We start from the raw sequence: 14,305 nt of genomic DNA on the forward strand, positions 1-14,305 counted from the left end.
GTGTATCCCTCGGAAACACCGGGGGCCCCAAAGAAATGGACCCCTCTGATCCCTGGGACGTCTCCCAGGGTGGCAGGAGAGAAGTCCGAGTTCGTCAACTCCTTCTCAAACTGCCTCAGAAAACTGGATGACTACAGAACTGCCTCAGAATACTGGATGACTATACCTAGGATCATATAGTCTTACAGACGCTGCGCGAAACAAAGAACAGATAGCCAACAGGACAACAAGACAGAACAGGACAACAAGACAGAAAGCTCGAGCTGGCCAGCTTACCTCCCAGTGATGTCGGGTGTCCTCCGGATAGGGATCGGGATCGGAACCGGGATCTTGGATCTCGGTGGAACCTCCAAAATGAAAGATCCACAGATCCCAAACCCGGAATGAACCACACGAGACACTGGCTGCAAAAAGCAGGAGGCGTTTATTCTCACACAGGCGCCTGTGGGTGCTCAGCGAAACCTCAGCCGCAGCTTCGGTGAACAGGCACACCGGGCTTTGGGGTACAGATCTTTTATAGGGAACAAGTGGGTTAGTTCTTAGCATAGCACAGCAACAGTCTTTCTATTGGTCCTTCTGAATCCAGCAGTTGGGTCACCTAGGGGGTAACTTGTTTTTCAACTTTTGTTCTCGGAAAAACCCTAAAATTGCATCCTGTCCTTTCAGTTCCTGTTTTTAAACCTAGTTCTCAAGTTTAACCGGTAGGGCTGTCTAAAGGGAACATCTTGTGGTAGGGGGCCCGTTAGGGTTATCTATATGGAACATCTTGTGGTTGCATTGTGCAACACCTGAGGTGCTACGTGCTGCTGGAGGGGTTCTGACATGGGGGTTGGGTGAGGGAGCATCTTGCAGCTTTGAGGCCTAGGGGTTAGGTCACCTAATGCTGGGCCTGGGGTCTTGAGGTCCTTCAAACAGAGAAAATCATTATGCCTTGTGATAAACAGAATAATGAGCTTCCAAATATGCCCACACCCAAATCCTTGGATCCTATGAATATGCTGCATTACATGACAAAGAACTTTTTGATGTAATAAAGTTACAGACTTGAAATAAACAGTCTTGAAATAAAAGATGATCCTAGAGTACTTCTGTGGGCACCATCTAAGCACAGGAGACCTTAAATGAAGCAAAGAATGTCTTAGGCTTGAATCAGAGTGATGAGGCAGAAAAGGAAAAAGAAAGTCAGAGAGCTTTGAAAGCATGGTGGTCTCGACCTTTTGTTAGAGTCTGTAAACAAGTCAAAATAACACCTGGCATTTTGCCAGGGGAATGTTAGAGTTCATAAACAAGTCTGGATGGTGCCTGGCAAAATGCCAGAGGGAGTGGTTTGAGAAGTAACAAAACTGAGCCATTAAGTGTAGAGATTCCTGATTGGTTGACTGATGTATCTAGTTTATGCTAATTAGATAAGCTGTGTGGAATGTATAAATACTGCTCCTGTCCTGCAATAAACGGCTTCCACTCCTGCTGTATCAATCTACACAAGTTCTTCGTCACCCCCCGGTTATTTTGCTGCAGCCGGACTGCGGCAACCTTTGCCCCCACTTCACCCCCATTGCCAGAGGGGGCCACATGGAAAGCACTGGAAGGAATCCCAACAAAGATAGGCTCCTGACTGACAGCCAATGAGGAAATAGGGACCTCAGTTCCACAGTTTCCAGGGACTAAATGTGCTTGGAAGCAGATTATTCCCAAAGACTCCAGAAAGGAACACAGCCCTCCCAAAGTTTTGACTTCATCCCTTATGAGACAAAATAGAAACCCTGGCTGAGTCACACTGTACCTGGACTTTTGATCATAAATGTGTGTTCTTTTAAGCTGCTAAATTCATGGCAACACGTTACAGTTGCACACTTTGCAGGTGTTCGTTCACATCTCTGCACCGGACTGCATAGCAATCCAACCTCTGATTGCCAGTGCAAAAATCAGAAGGATCATTTGGGCCTATGGCAAACTTAACCCCATATGCTGGACTCAATTGCAGCTGATATACTAGATGTGATAAGTTTCCTCAAAAAATTGACATATGGCTTTCGGTCTGGAGAATACATTCTTTTCAGTCCCCAGAAGGAGAAGGATAGGAAGCGGCTGCTTTCATGCGGAATAGACAGCAGCATCCACACACAGCCCAAGCCAGGTTAGGCTAATTCTCTACTGTCTGAATCAACATGTAGTCTGAAGAGAACTTGACCAAGTGGACTATCCACAGAATGCCGCACTGCTCTAGTACACGTATGACATCATATTAATTAGATTAGGGACCAGGAAGTACCAGGTACTCTGGAATCCCTGATAAGACAAAACTATGCCACAGGGTACAAGATAAACTCTAAAAAAAACTCAGAATGATGTCACATCGGTGAATATTTTCAGAGTTTGCTGGACATGAGTGTGCTGGGCCATCTCCTCCAATAGAGGGAAGAGGCTCAGCAGTTAGCAAGCCTTCTTGGGTAGAAGAGACAACACATACCACACTTGGGGGCTTGCCTTGACCTATTTATTGGGCGACTCAGAAAGATTTGAGTAGGGCTCAGCGTAGGCTTGGACTCTGCCTCAACAGGCCAGGGTGCAAGTAGCACTCCACCCTCCACCATGTGCTGTATAATCCAGAGTCTACGTGCTAGAGTCTCCATGATGGAAAAGGATGACATGTGGCTGCAAGAGGAGAGCTGCCGCCCTGTCCCTTAGTGTTGTAGAAGAAAGCCATGGCTCCAGAGGCAGTGAAATAGCTGCCATTCAAGAGCTTTGCAGGTGTCCCTGGTCTGGGGGTGTGACTCAGAAATAGGGCACTTGCCTGGCATGTATGACACTCCAGGTTCCATCCCCAGCAATGCAAAAAAAGAAAAAGAAAAAAAGGCCACCTCAATTTTGAAATGCCCAGTAGACACTGAATACCTGCCCATGAGGTATCAAATGACTATGAGGCAGAAGCCACCACTGGTATCACCAGGTCCAGCAAATCATGATATTGACTAGACAGTGGCCATCCACTGAATAATGAAAACAGATCTTTCCTAATGGAACAGCAAGTTCCCCCTCCCCCACCAGCACACACCAACCCTGCAGAGCTCTCCGTTCACCCAGCTGTCTACCCAGCTGCACCAGATTTGTGAGCACTGCTCCTGAACCATCTCTCCACTCCCTTCCATGCATTCCCATCAATGGATTACCCTTTGAAATCCATACGCATTTGTCCCTTTCCTCATCTCCCGTTCCCTCCTTAACCTACTGCTATCATCATTCCACCCCTCCTCTGTGGAAATGGGAAAAGGCCTCAGTTTCCCAGAGCCACCGATGCGTCCTCATCTTTCTTGACTCTTCTCTGATGCTGTGGACTCTTCCTACCCCTCTGATGCTGTGGTCTTCTGGTCTCCCTCCTCCCTCTCTCATCTCCTTGGAAAATCCCCTCCCTCTGCCACCGCTTTACATATTGGCAGGGGAAAGCCTGTCCCTAAGTCCCTAGGTGCAGGCGTTTTCAAGTGAGACCTTGGGTAGTAAGAGATTATAACACTGTGTACAAGCAAAACAAAAAGGGCTGGGTGTCTTGGCCAAGCTTCAAGTGTAGGTTGGACTCACTTTGGGATGCTTGCTTTTTGAGGGGTTTGAACTCTAGTGTCCATTTTCTTCCCAGTGTTCTCTCCATATCTTTGGGTATCCCTCTTGGAAGGCTCTTAAGAATCTAGAATAGGTGGGAGAGAAGATCAAGCAGTGTCCCAAAACCTAAAAGGAAGGAGCCTGGGGCTATGGTCTTTAAGAGAAAGAGAGAAAAGATGTTCCTGCTCTCAGGGATAGAAAAGAGGCAGAGATAAAAGGATAATTCCATGACCAGGAGAATGTAGCCAGTTCACTTCAGCGAGCTAAGCTTTGCAGACAGGTCCCGACCACTTTCTGTGAACTGTGGTGGAAATTTATTGAGATTGCAGGTGTCTTTCAGTTTTGGAGAATATTTCTGCTTTGCTATTCTTTTTGTCTCTTACTCCCTGATGTGATTCTTATGTTCACTAACTTATGACTATAACACTTACTGAGTGTCATCTACATCAGGCACCAGAAGCACCGAAGACATCCTGGTAAACAAGACCAGCACCACCTTTACTTCTTTCCTTTGATTCCACCTCCATTTTGGTCCCACCTCTTCCCCAACCTTGATCACCCCAGCATTCTCTCTCCTAATTCCTATAACGCAATTTTTCACTCACTCAGCAAATACAGACCAAGCACCTCTGGTATGGCAACCACTGTTTGGAGCACAGGAGCACAGCCGAGAACAGATGAGAGAGTTCCTATCTTTAAATGAAAATTGCGCAATTGGCAAATCCGTTGAGGCCCGAAATAGAATGGTATGTTGGAAGGACCTTGGAGAGATGGAAAGCTTGAGGGGTGATAGCTAAAGAGTATCTACTTTCTTTAGGGGGTGATGAGAATATTCTAAAGTCAATTATGATGATGGCTGCACAATTCTGGATTATACTAACTAAATCCCACTTACACATTTTAAATAAATAAAGTCTATGGCATGGGAATTATATATCAATAAAGCAGTTATGAAGAAAAAGAAGGAGGAGGAGAAAGAGAAGGAAGGAAAGGAGTGGGAGGATGGGTAGTAAATCACCCTTCTACTAAAGCCCCATGGCTCCTGCCACAACCTCTGAGCAGGAGAGTCTACAAGTGACAAAAGGAACAGGAACTGTGCGTGCTGTGGCCTCTGTCTCTACAGTCATACCCCTGGGTTAACAGAGGACACAGAATGTACAGAGGAATGAAATGCTTTAGATAGAACATGATTTCACCTGCCCATGACCAGAAATGGATAAATTCTTAATCCTAATTTTAGGATTAATTCTCATTGGCATAAACTGCCACACTTCGATTTTCCACAAGATGGCACAATTGCTACACTCAAATTCTAACAGAGCCCTGTGCTAGACTGTTACTCGAGATATAAATGAAATGAATTCTAGATTATTCCCTTCCCTAGAAAAATACATAGGCTCAAGGTTTTTTAAGTATTATAAAATAACTATTAAACTGTTAGTTTAAATGGAAATATCTATGACTAGTTAGAATTAAATAACCCTTATTTATTAAACCTTACTAAAAATGTAATGTGAAAAAAAATGTCCAAGAATGAGAGTAAAGATTGCATTTTGATACCATTTCAGGACCACATGAACCCTGGGAGATTTGTTGTTACCTACTGTCCTGTAACACTTTCTCCTCCTGAGGTAGAAGTGCCCCCTAGGGAAGAACATGTAAGCCAGGGCTGAGGGAGCTGTACTTCTGGGTCCCCATCTGCACTTGAACGTTGGCTCCACAAACCAGCTGACATATCTTCACTTTGTGACTTAATTTTCTCATCTGAAGGAAAGAGAATGCTTCTTACTTCACTGGGCTTTCATTGAGAGCAACTGAGTAAACATACATTAGGTACTTAGTGCCTGGCACAGAATACATGCTCAGTTAACTCAATGGTTCTCCCTTCAATGCTTTCTGGCACCTCCTGGATAATTTTTAAAATTACCCACTTCCCAGATGATACTACCCAAAGCAATATACAAACACAATTCAAATCCCCATCAAAATATCAATGGCATTTTTAACAGAACTAGACAAAAAAAAAAACAGTCCTAAAATTAATTTGGAAGAATAAAAGACCCAGAATAGCCAAAGAAATTCTAAACCAAAAAAGCAATGCTAGAGGGATCACAATATCTGATATTCAAATCATACTACAGAGCTATGGTAAAAAAAAAAAAAAACTGCATGGTACTGTCATAGAAACTGACACATGGACCAATGGTACAGAGTCGAAGACACAGTGACAAACCCACACATCTACAGTCATCTGATCATTTGACAAAGTCACCAAAAACATACCCTGTAGAAAAGACAGCTTTTTCTGGGGAAACTATGTATCCATAAGTAGAAGAATGAGACTAGATCCTTATCTCTCACTTGCACACAAGCCCACTGAAAATGGATCAAAGACCTAGGAATTAGACCAGAGACTATGCAACTCTAGAAAAAACACAGTCAACACTCCAACATACAGACACAGGCAGCGACTTTCTCAGTAGGATCCCTAAAGCTCAGGAAATAATGCTGAATTCATAAGTGGGATGACATCAAATTTAAAAGTTTCTGCAGAACAGAAAAAAACAATTAAGAATGTGAAGAGAGACCCTACAGAATCGGAGAAAATCGACCAGCTACTCTTCTGACAGAGGATTAAATATTGAGGCTACATGGAGAACTCAAACAATTTAACACAAAAAAACCAAATAACCCAATTAATAGTTGGGCAAATGAATTAAACAGACACTTCTCAAAAGAAGAAATACAAATGGCCAACAGTACAGGAAAAAATTTTCATCATTAGCAATTAGAGAAATGCCAATCAAAACTACACTGAGATTCCATCTCACTTGTTAGAATGACAGTTGTTTTGTTTTTTGATTTGGGTTTTTTCCCCTGGCCTTTTTTTTTTTTTAACTGTTTTTAGCTGATATTCATGAAGAGAGTGAGTATCTAGAACTGTGCCACTAATGAAAGGAAATCCTATCTAAGGAAGTACATTTTTTTATGGACCTATGTCATACCAACCTTTGGTCCCTCTGCTAGAAAAGTAGAATCCAGTCTCCAATAATGGCTTTAAAAAAAAATGTAGTTGTAGATGGATAGAATGCCTTTATTCATGGGTTTGTTTATTTTTATGTTGTGCTAAGGATCGAACCCAGTGCCTCACACATGCTGGGAAAGTGCTCTGCCCCCAATAATGCCTTTTAATTGTATTGTACAATTTACATTATGAATGTCAAATCTTTTGTACCTGCTTTATGATACATAGTAGTGACTATGTTTTATCAGAGCTGGTTTTAATGATGTTGTTCTAGAATGTTTTATTTTCAGATGAAGATTGGAAGTTAATTAAAAATATAGTGCCAGATTTCACAAAAGTAATAGAACTTTGCTGTTTTCTTAAGTTTGGTTTTGGTTTTGGTTTTGGTTTTTTTTTTAACCATTTTCCTCCCTTTTTTTAATGGAATATAATGGATGTCTCTATCAGATGACTGCAGAACCTAAAAAGCTGTTGCTGCTATTGATAAATATGTTAATATATTCATATATCTGTATGTAATATATTTTATATAAATATATATACACACATATATATAATTTGAATTTTTGGAAACTTTAGCTCTTCTTTCAACTTCATAAAAGTATTCCAGTTTACCATGTTGAGTTGCCCTTGTGAAGAAATTAATAGTCATATTGGTCTAAAAATGTTAATTTTTTTTTCCAGGGGTAACATACTGTGTTAAATGTGTAAGGCATTAGCTACATGGATTTCATTACAGAAACCAACAAAATATCCACTAAATAATGAAAAAGAAAGTTACTCATTTCCCAGTGCAAATCAAAACCATGACATACCACCTCACAGTTCATAGCTTTTAGGATGGTTATTATTTTAAAGCAAAAAAGAAAGAAAGAAAGAAGGAAATGATTAGTATTGATGAGAAATATGGAAAAAAGCTTTGTGTATAGCTGGTGGAAATGTAAAATGGTGCAGCTACTAGGAAAAATAGTAGTTCCTCAAAAAAATTAAACATGGAATTACCACATGATCCAGCAATTCCATTTCTCAATAGATACCCCAAAAAGTGAAAGAAAGGACTTAACCACAGTTTTTGTGTGGTTAATTATGATCTGAAAATATTAATTGGAAAACTCCAGAAATTAATGAGTTATAAGTTTTAAATTGGGAGCCATCTGGGTATCTGGAGCCAGCATAACTTGGGCCATCCTGCTCCATTCCTGTCCAGATCCTGTGTAAATCATCCCTTTTCCCAGTGTATTTACACTGTGTAAGCTACCTTCCTGTTAATCCTGTTGCTCATTTAGTATCCACCTTGGATATCAAGTGTTGCGGTACCACAGGGCTTGTGTTCAAGTGACATACTGGGTCCTGTTTCAGGCATTCACAGGGGGCCTTGGAATGTACACCCTGCAGATAAGGAGGAATTACTGCAGTCCTATACTCATGTCCATAACAGCACCATTCACAGTAGCTAAAGGCAGAATCAACCCATGTCCATCAACAGATAAACAAAATGCAGTATCTACAACAATGGTCTAGGGTTCAGCCTGTAAAGGGAAGGAAATTCTGACCCATTCTACAACATGGATGAATCTTGAAGACATTCTGCTAAGTGAAATAAGCCAGATGAGGGGTGGGAGGAGGAAATTACCGTATAATTCCAGTTAAATGAGGTCAGACTTATAGAAGCAAAGAGTTGGGTGGCGGTTGCCAGGAGCTAGTGGGAGGGGGAAGGAGAGTTAATGTTTAAAGAGAACAGGCAGTTTCGGTTTTGCAAGATGAAGAGTTCTGGAGACTGATTTGGTGATGGTTACACAATAATGTGAGTGTATTTAATGCACACTGCACACATAAAAGCAGTTAAAATGGTAAATTTTGTTATATTATTTTATTGGTTAAAACCTAAATTAGTTTTAGAAATTTTCAGAAACATTTTTTTGAGTGAACATGGAAAAGCTCTCAAATGGGATGGCCATTCCAAACTGAAGCAGAAACAATGGAGAGGCTTTTTGGAAGGGTGGGCACAAAATCCCGCCAGCCTGCAACAACTCCTCCCTGCCCTCTGCTGGCTGGGCTCCTCTTGGGATCCCCTGGCCTCCCCTTGCTGGGAAGCTGGATCCACAAAGCTGAGAGCTGCTGGGGTGAGACTGGGAGTCACCAAAACTCAAATTTGGATAGTGCCCTTTGACTCAAACGGTGGTGAAAGCATCCTTTGATATTGGACCCTGGAGAAAAGCCTGTCTTCAGGTTGTGTCTAACCACCATAGTCCCTTGCCCAATAACCCAGCAATGACCTTCTAGGGAGTAACTCGGCCACGAGAGGGCTTTCATTCATTCCAGACTCTTCTCTGAGAAGCGCTGCGCCCCAGTAAACACAATCCTATCATCCAGCTCACCCTCTGGAAGCTCAGGGGTGGCCCCTTCAGTGGTCTTCAAGCCCCAGAGCTTCAAGCCCCTCCAGACTCCTTGGTCTCCTGGGTCCCTGAAGAAGAGAGGAGAGCCCTGTGAGGCAAAGTGAAATAAGCCAGATGGAGGGTGTGGGGATTTCGCCCTAAGGGAACGGAGCTGTGAGAAAGCTCCCGACCCTCCATCCAGTGTGCACCCACTCTGTGGGAGGTGAGCTGTGCACACAGCTCCCCAAAAACTTGAAAAGTGGGTCCATCCACACAGAAGTGAAGCCACCACCCAGAGTGATATCTCCCTCTGGGATCCACCGTCACACTGACGGACAAGCACACACCACATGGGTATATTCACACACATGCATGCACCCATGCATGACAGCACTGGCACCTACAGTGTAAAAATGTTCGTGGACAATGTATGAAATGCCTGAAGAGGGGGTGTTCAGAGCTTCTGTGAAACTATTCAAAAAGAGCTGCAATAAAATGACCTACTTTCCTCTGGGAATGGCGATGTCACACTGCCACAGGAAAACCCTGAACAGAAGCAGAGGCGGAGGCCAGGGGACTCCCGTGCAGATGCTCCTCGGTCCTGGATCAGACTGGCACTAATATGTAAACACCGAGCTGAAATTACCAGGAGGGAAGGAGAAGAACACTAATTAGATAAACCTCTGTGCTTACAACCCCATTAGTTAATTAAATGATCGCTTTACGGTGCCTAAAATAAGCTGTAAGACTAATCTAAGTGTTACCAGATTTATGGGGTCTGCCGGCCCTTTACAAGCTTCCTCTGCTCACAAGTGTCAAATTGGGGCTGTAGTGACAGATAAAAGAAAAATCGAGCGGTTGTGATTGCAGCTTTTCTCCTTGATATCTTTATACTGTGCTATAAAAGCCTATTATACTTAATTTAAAGAGTGAAAACTGTTGACATCTCTTTCAATTGCTAATCTTCAGGAAACAATGAGTGGAATATTATTTGAAAGGAATAAAGTGCTCACTTTATTGGAGAGTAGTAAAAATCTAATAGTTGGCAAAACAATACGGTGTTTGCTCTTCAAGATAGTCGAGTTTATTAGCTTAAGCAACTGAGAGCGTTTTACAGTTGGCCTCAGCCCGCATCATTTTGAGGGTTTGACTTGGGCTACAGCACGGGAGATTTTGTTCATGATTGTTATAATTTTCCTTTTCTCAATTTTCTTTGTTCTTTCTTTTTGGAATAGAATCAAAGGTGACCCTTTTAAGGAACATAGCAAATGTGGCATATTGTCATTTACTTTAAAACATATTCCCTGAGGAAAAATAAAAAGTTTTTCAGATATTTTTTCCTTCGGGGGCAGAATTTTCCTAGGTAAAAAAAAAAAAAAATTCCAAGGTGAAAGCCCAGGAAGTCAGGAGCATGATGACCTAGTCTGGAACAAAACTGATGGGTCTGTGGGTACATGACATCCCCAACTCACGAGCATGCGCGTGTGAACACTCCACAACAGAATCAGAGGGAGCTGGGCTGTGCCTAGTGCCCTGTATGGCCCTGAGGGGCCTCTGGGTATTATGCACACCAGGCCCCACTTGTCTATCTCCTCCACTTCCTGCGGGCCTCCAGGTGGGCAAAGCCTGGGACACTCACAGCTGCGTCCTGGGAGCCTGGACAGTGCTTGGCCCACAGGTGTTCTTAATAAATGCTAATAGAAGGAGTTCGTAGATTCTGCACCGTGTATGACAGTGGGGTTTTATACTTTCAAGACTAGAGGTCTTGATTTCCACACAAAAAGGTCAGATCTCAGGCCAATAGCTCCCACCATGAGTGTGTAAATTTCTCTACACACTCCCCCAACTTGGTAGACCTGGGAGAGGGCCCAAGAAGCACATTTTTAACAACCATAGCATGCAATTGCAAGTGCTCCAAATGACATTGTCCTGAGATTAATTTTCTCCCGTGACTTCCATCAAGAGAGCACGATTCACAATTCTTCTGTTAAACTCTGCGTTCCCTACAGGCAGGAATAAGGGCACAGAAAGGGTCTGGGGCCCTGAGGTTCAGCATACAACAGGACCCTATCCTCCTCTTTAGTGGCCCAGCGTGGCTTGAAATTAGGATCCCAAATCACACCACCCTGGTGCACTGAGGTGGAAGAGAGGGGCTGGCTGGCCCTCTCCTCTGCTCACTCTCCTGCTGCTGGAGATGGTGAAACAGGCCACAGAATTGGCCCTGAGCCTGCCAAGCAGTATGAAAGTTCAAAAGGTGACAAGCCCCAACCAGGGCCTCCCAACAAGCCCCTGCGCTGGCACTTCTGATCCGCGTGCCCCAAGAAGCTGCTTATCACTTGAACTTTCAGCCTGCTAATTCCAACCCAAGTACATATCGCTCAGCTTTGGGCAATAAAAGGTCGGGCGAGTGTGTTTATCTGCTGAAGCCAAATCCTGTCTCTCCCAGATGACTCCTCTGTGAGGCTATTTCCTTGTTCTCCATGTTCCAGTCTCTAGTCAAGGCCAGCCAAAGAGCGTGGCTCGCCCAGCAGCCTGAGAACTTGGCCTCGTCAACCAGGCCAGCCAGAAGGCTCGGAGCCTAGTTACCCAGAGGCGCAATTCAAGGTCTTAGTCAAGGTCAGGAGCAGGTATGAGTAAGAACATTCGCCTCCAGGCCTTGTATTCCATAAATAATGGGGTACTGGCAAATGGGAGTTGAATTCATCTAAATAAATCCCTTCTTGAGGCTAAATTGGGCCTCTTGGAGGTTGGGAAAGAAACTACCCTCTGACTTTGTTGGCATCTGAAGCCTCAAGGGTGGGTGACCTTAGCTAGGCCCAGGGTAAGTCCAGAGACACAATGACCTCCTGCCTGCTCTTAGGGCATGCATCTGTCATGCAAGAAAAATGGATTGGCAGCAAGTAGCAGTTGTTACTTCTCCCAGTGGCTCTGGAGAAAAGAGATCTGATGGAGGATGAGCCAGTTTGGGGCAGACACATGGACTCAACGTTTACAAGCTCTGCCCCTGTCTAGAAGTCAGTTCCAAGACCAGAGATGGCACTCCTTGGCTCTCTGTGGACATGTGGCCCTTGGCCAATGCTTGGACATGTAGGAAGGGTGGGTTTGGGGATAGGAGCCCTGTACCAGCAATTCCGTATCATGCAGCCCCAAAGATGTATCCTCAGAGAGGAACAGCCCCCACAGCTCCACTGCCCCACTGCTAAGCAATACCCACCCTTATCAAGGGTGGAAAATGCTCCTACTGACCTGTGTGTGAGAGGGACCTCTTTGCTAGGATAGGGCCATTCAGACACAGGCTGCCATCCCGGGATGCCCCCTTTTAGTGAGGCACTGACAGCAACCACTTCTGAAGACTATGTCTGTGTTCCACTGTCTCCGTTGAATTATGGCTTAATAGTTTTACTTTCTGCAGAAGCAGCACTATTGGGTGACAGCAAAACAGTCTCTATAGAAAGCAGAGCACCACAGGGATATCTAGAAAGGTGACACATACAAGATCACCAGAAATGGCAACCTTCGGGCACCCAGAGCCCCCTATAAGAAAGCTGGGGATAAGAATGGACCATGTGCTGGGGGACACTGTTGGGTGACCTGTACCTGCTCCTGGACACCTGGCCATCCCAGAGTACACACTCATCGTGGCCATGCACCACCGGTAAAACAGAAGGAAGGAAAGTGAGACCCTTTGCAGATTTTTGTGGCCAACTGGCACATCTTATTGTCTCCCCATTCAGCAGACAGCAGCATCCACTTAAGATGCTGATACTGCCAGGGCATTAATGATGCTGTAAAATAATAAGGCTAGAGACTGCTCGCACGAGAGCAAGCACTTGATAAAAGGGAGATTTACAGCCATATCCATCAACTTAATTATCTTTTACTGGGGTTTACACTTAGTAGTAATACTAATCTCTATTTAGTACGGTTTACAGGATCTATGGACACTTTACAATCTTCCTCTATTCACAAGTGTCAAATTATGGCAATATTGATAAAACAGTGGAGTAAATGGGAGGTGAGAACAACCGCAGGACCAGCTAATATGCTTTTTACTGCACTGTAAAAGCCTATTACTCTCTGATTTCGGATGAAAATTTGTGGCAAATAATCTGAGCTGATAATGTTTCGGAAACAATTCCACAGATAATAAAACTCCCTTCCATGGCCTTCTTCAGCACACTCCCCTGCCAGCCCCAATCCCAAACCCAGCCTCCGCGGATTAGACCATATGCAGCTCCCCATGAGGACTGAACTGGAATATGCTCCACGGATCAGCAGCCACAGCACCCCACCAAGGGCCAGCTTCCTTATGGCTGGGACTGGTCTGGAAGGCCTTTGGTGGCCTTTCCATAGGAAAAGGTACTGGGCCACCTATACCATGTGCCACCAGATTCCTACCTGAGTGGGCAACACCCCAGGAGTCCTTACAGGAAACTATGGGCTACCCTTTTCAGGAAGAAAGAGAAAGGAGCATTTGCCGTGAGAAATCTGCCTCCTGAAGCAGCTCTGGCCAGCTATGCAGCCACACTGAAGGTACCTCAGGAGCAATATTGTGTTTCTGAGCTCAACACTCCTGAAAGGAATCAATGACATCATTTAAGGAGCTCTATGTCTTTCAAATCCACTAACATTCTGATGTCAGGCCTAGCAATTTTCTCCAATGCCCTTGAAGTGGAGTTAGTCTCAGTTTTTCTCTATCTAGAACACAAGTCAAAATCTTTGATGCTTCCTGACTTACTAAGACCAGGGTGTGTTCCAGGGCAAGGATGGCTCCCTATGGATACAATTCCTTCTCAGAGCTCTGGTGCACCCCAGCTCTGAACAGAACAAAATAATTAAACACTAGTATATACGGCCTGCATTTTGAAGTTGGCGTTGGGGTTGGAGGAATAGGGCTATGTATGCCTTGTGTATTTTATAACCCATCAAGACAAGATGACTGTCCAAAGTCAGGTTGCAGACTAGAGGCAGACAGGGGAGTAGGAAGTGCCCCCACCCCCGATCCCAGTTGTTCATTCTACCAGTTCGGCATTTCCAAGGTGTAAGTCAGTGTCCTATATCTGAACCATCTGGAAAATCCAGACCAAATGCACACTCTCGGATCACTCTAACTTATTGTGGTTCTGGAGCCAGAATTTTAAACAGATCTATACTATCTTTTACACACCTTCCCTGTGCTGCCAAGCAGATGAGGTGCCCCCAGTGCTATCTTTGAGGGTCTCCCTTAGCTACATGGACTAGAGTAGAGGGGCTGGCCCCCAGTGGGAATATTTTGAGGATTAATTTAAATGAGGGCTTGAGGAAGAGGTTG

The sequence above is a fragment of the Marmota marmota genome, unplaced genomic scaffold, assembly GCF_001458135.2.
Source record: "Marmota marmota marmota unplaced genomic scaffold, marMar, whole genome shotgun sequence".
NCBI classification, from domain to species: Eukaryota; Metazoa; Chordata; class Mammalia; order Rodentia; family Sciuridae; genus Marmota; species Marmota marmota.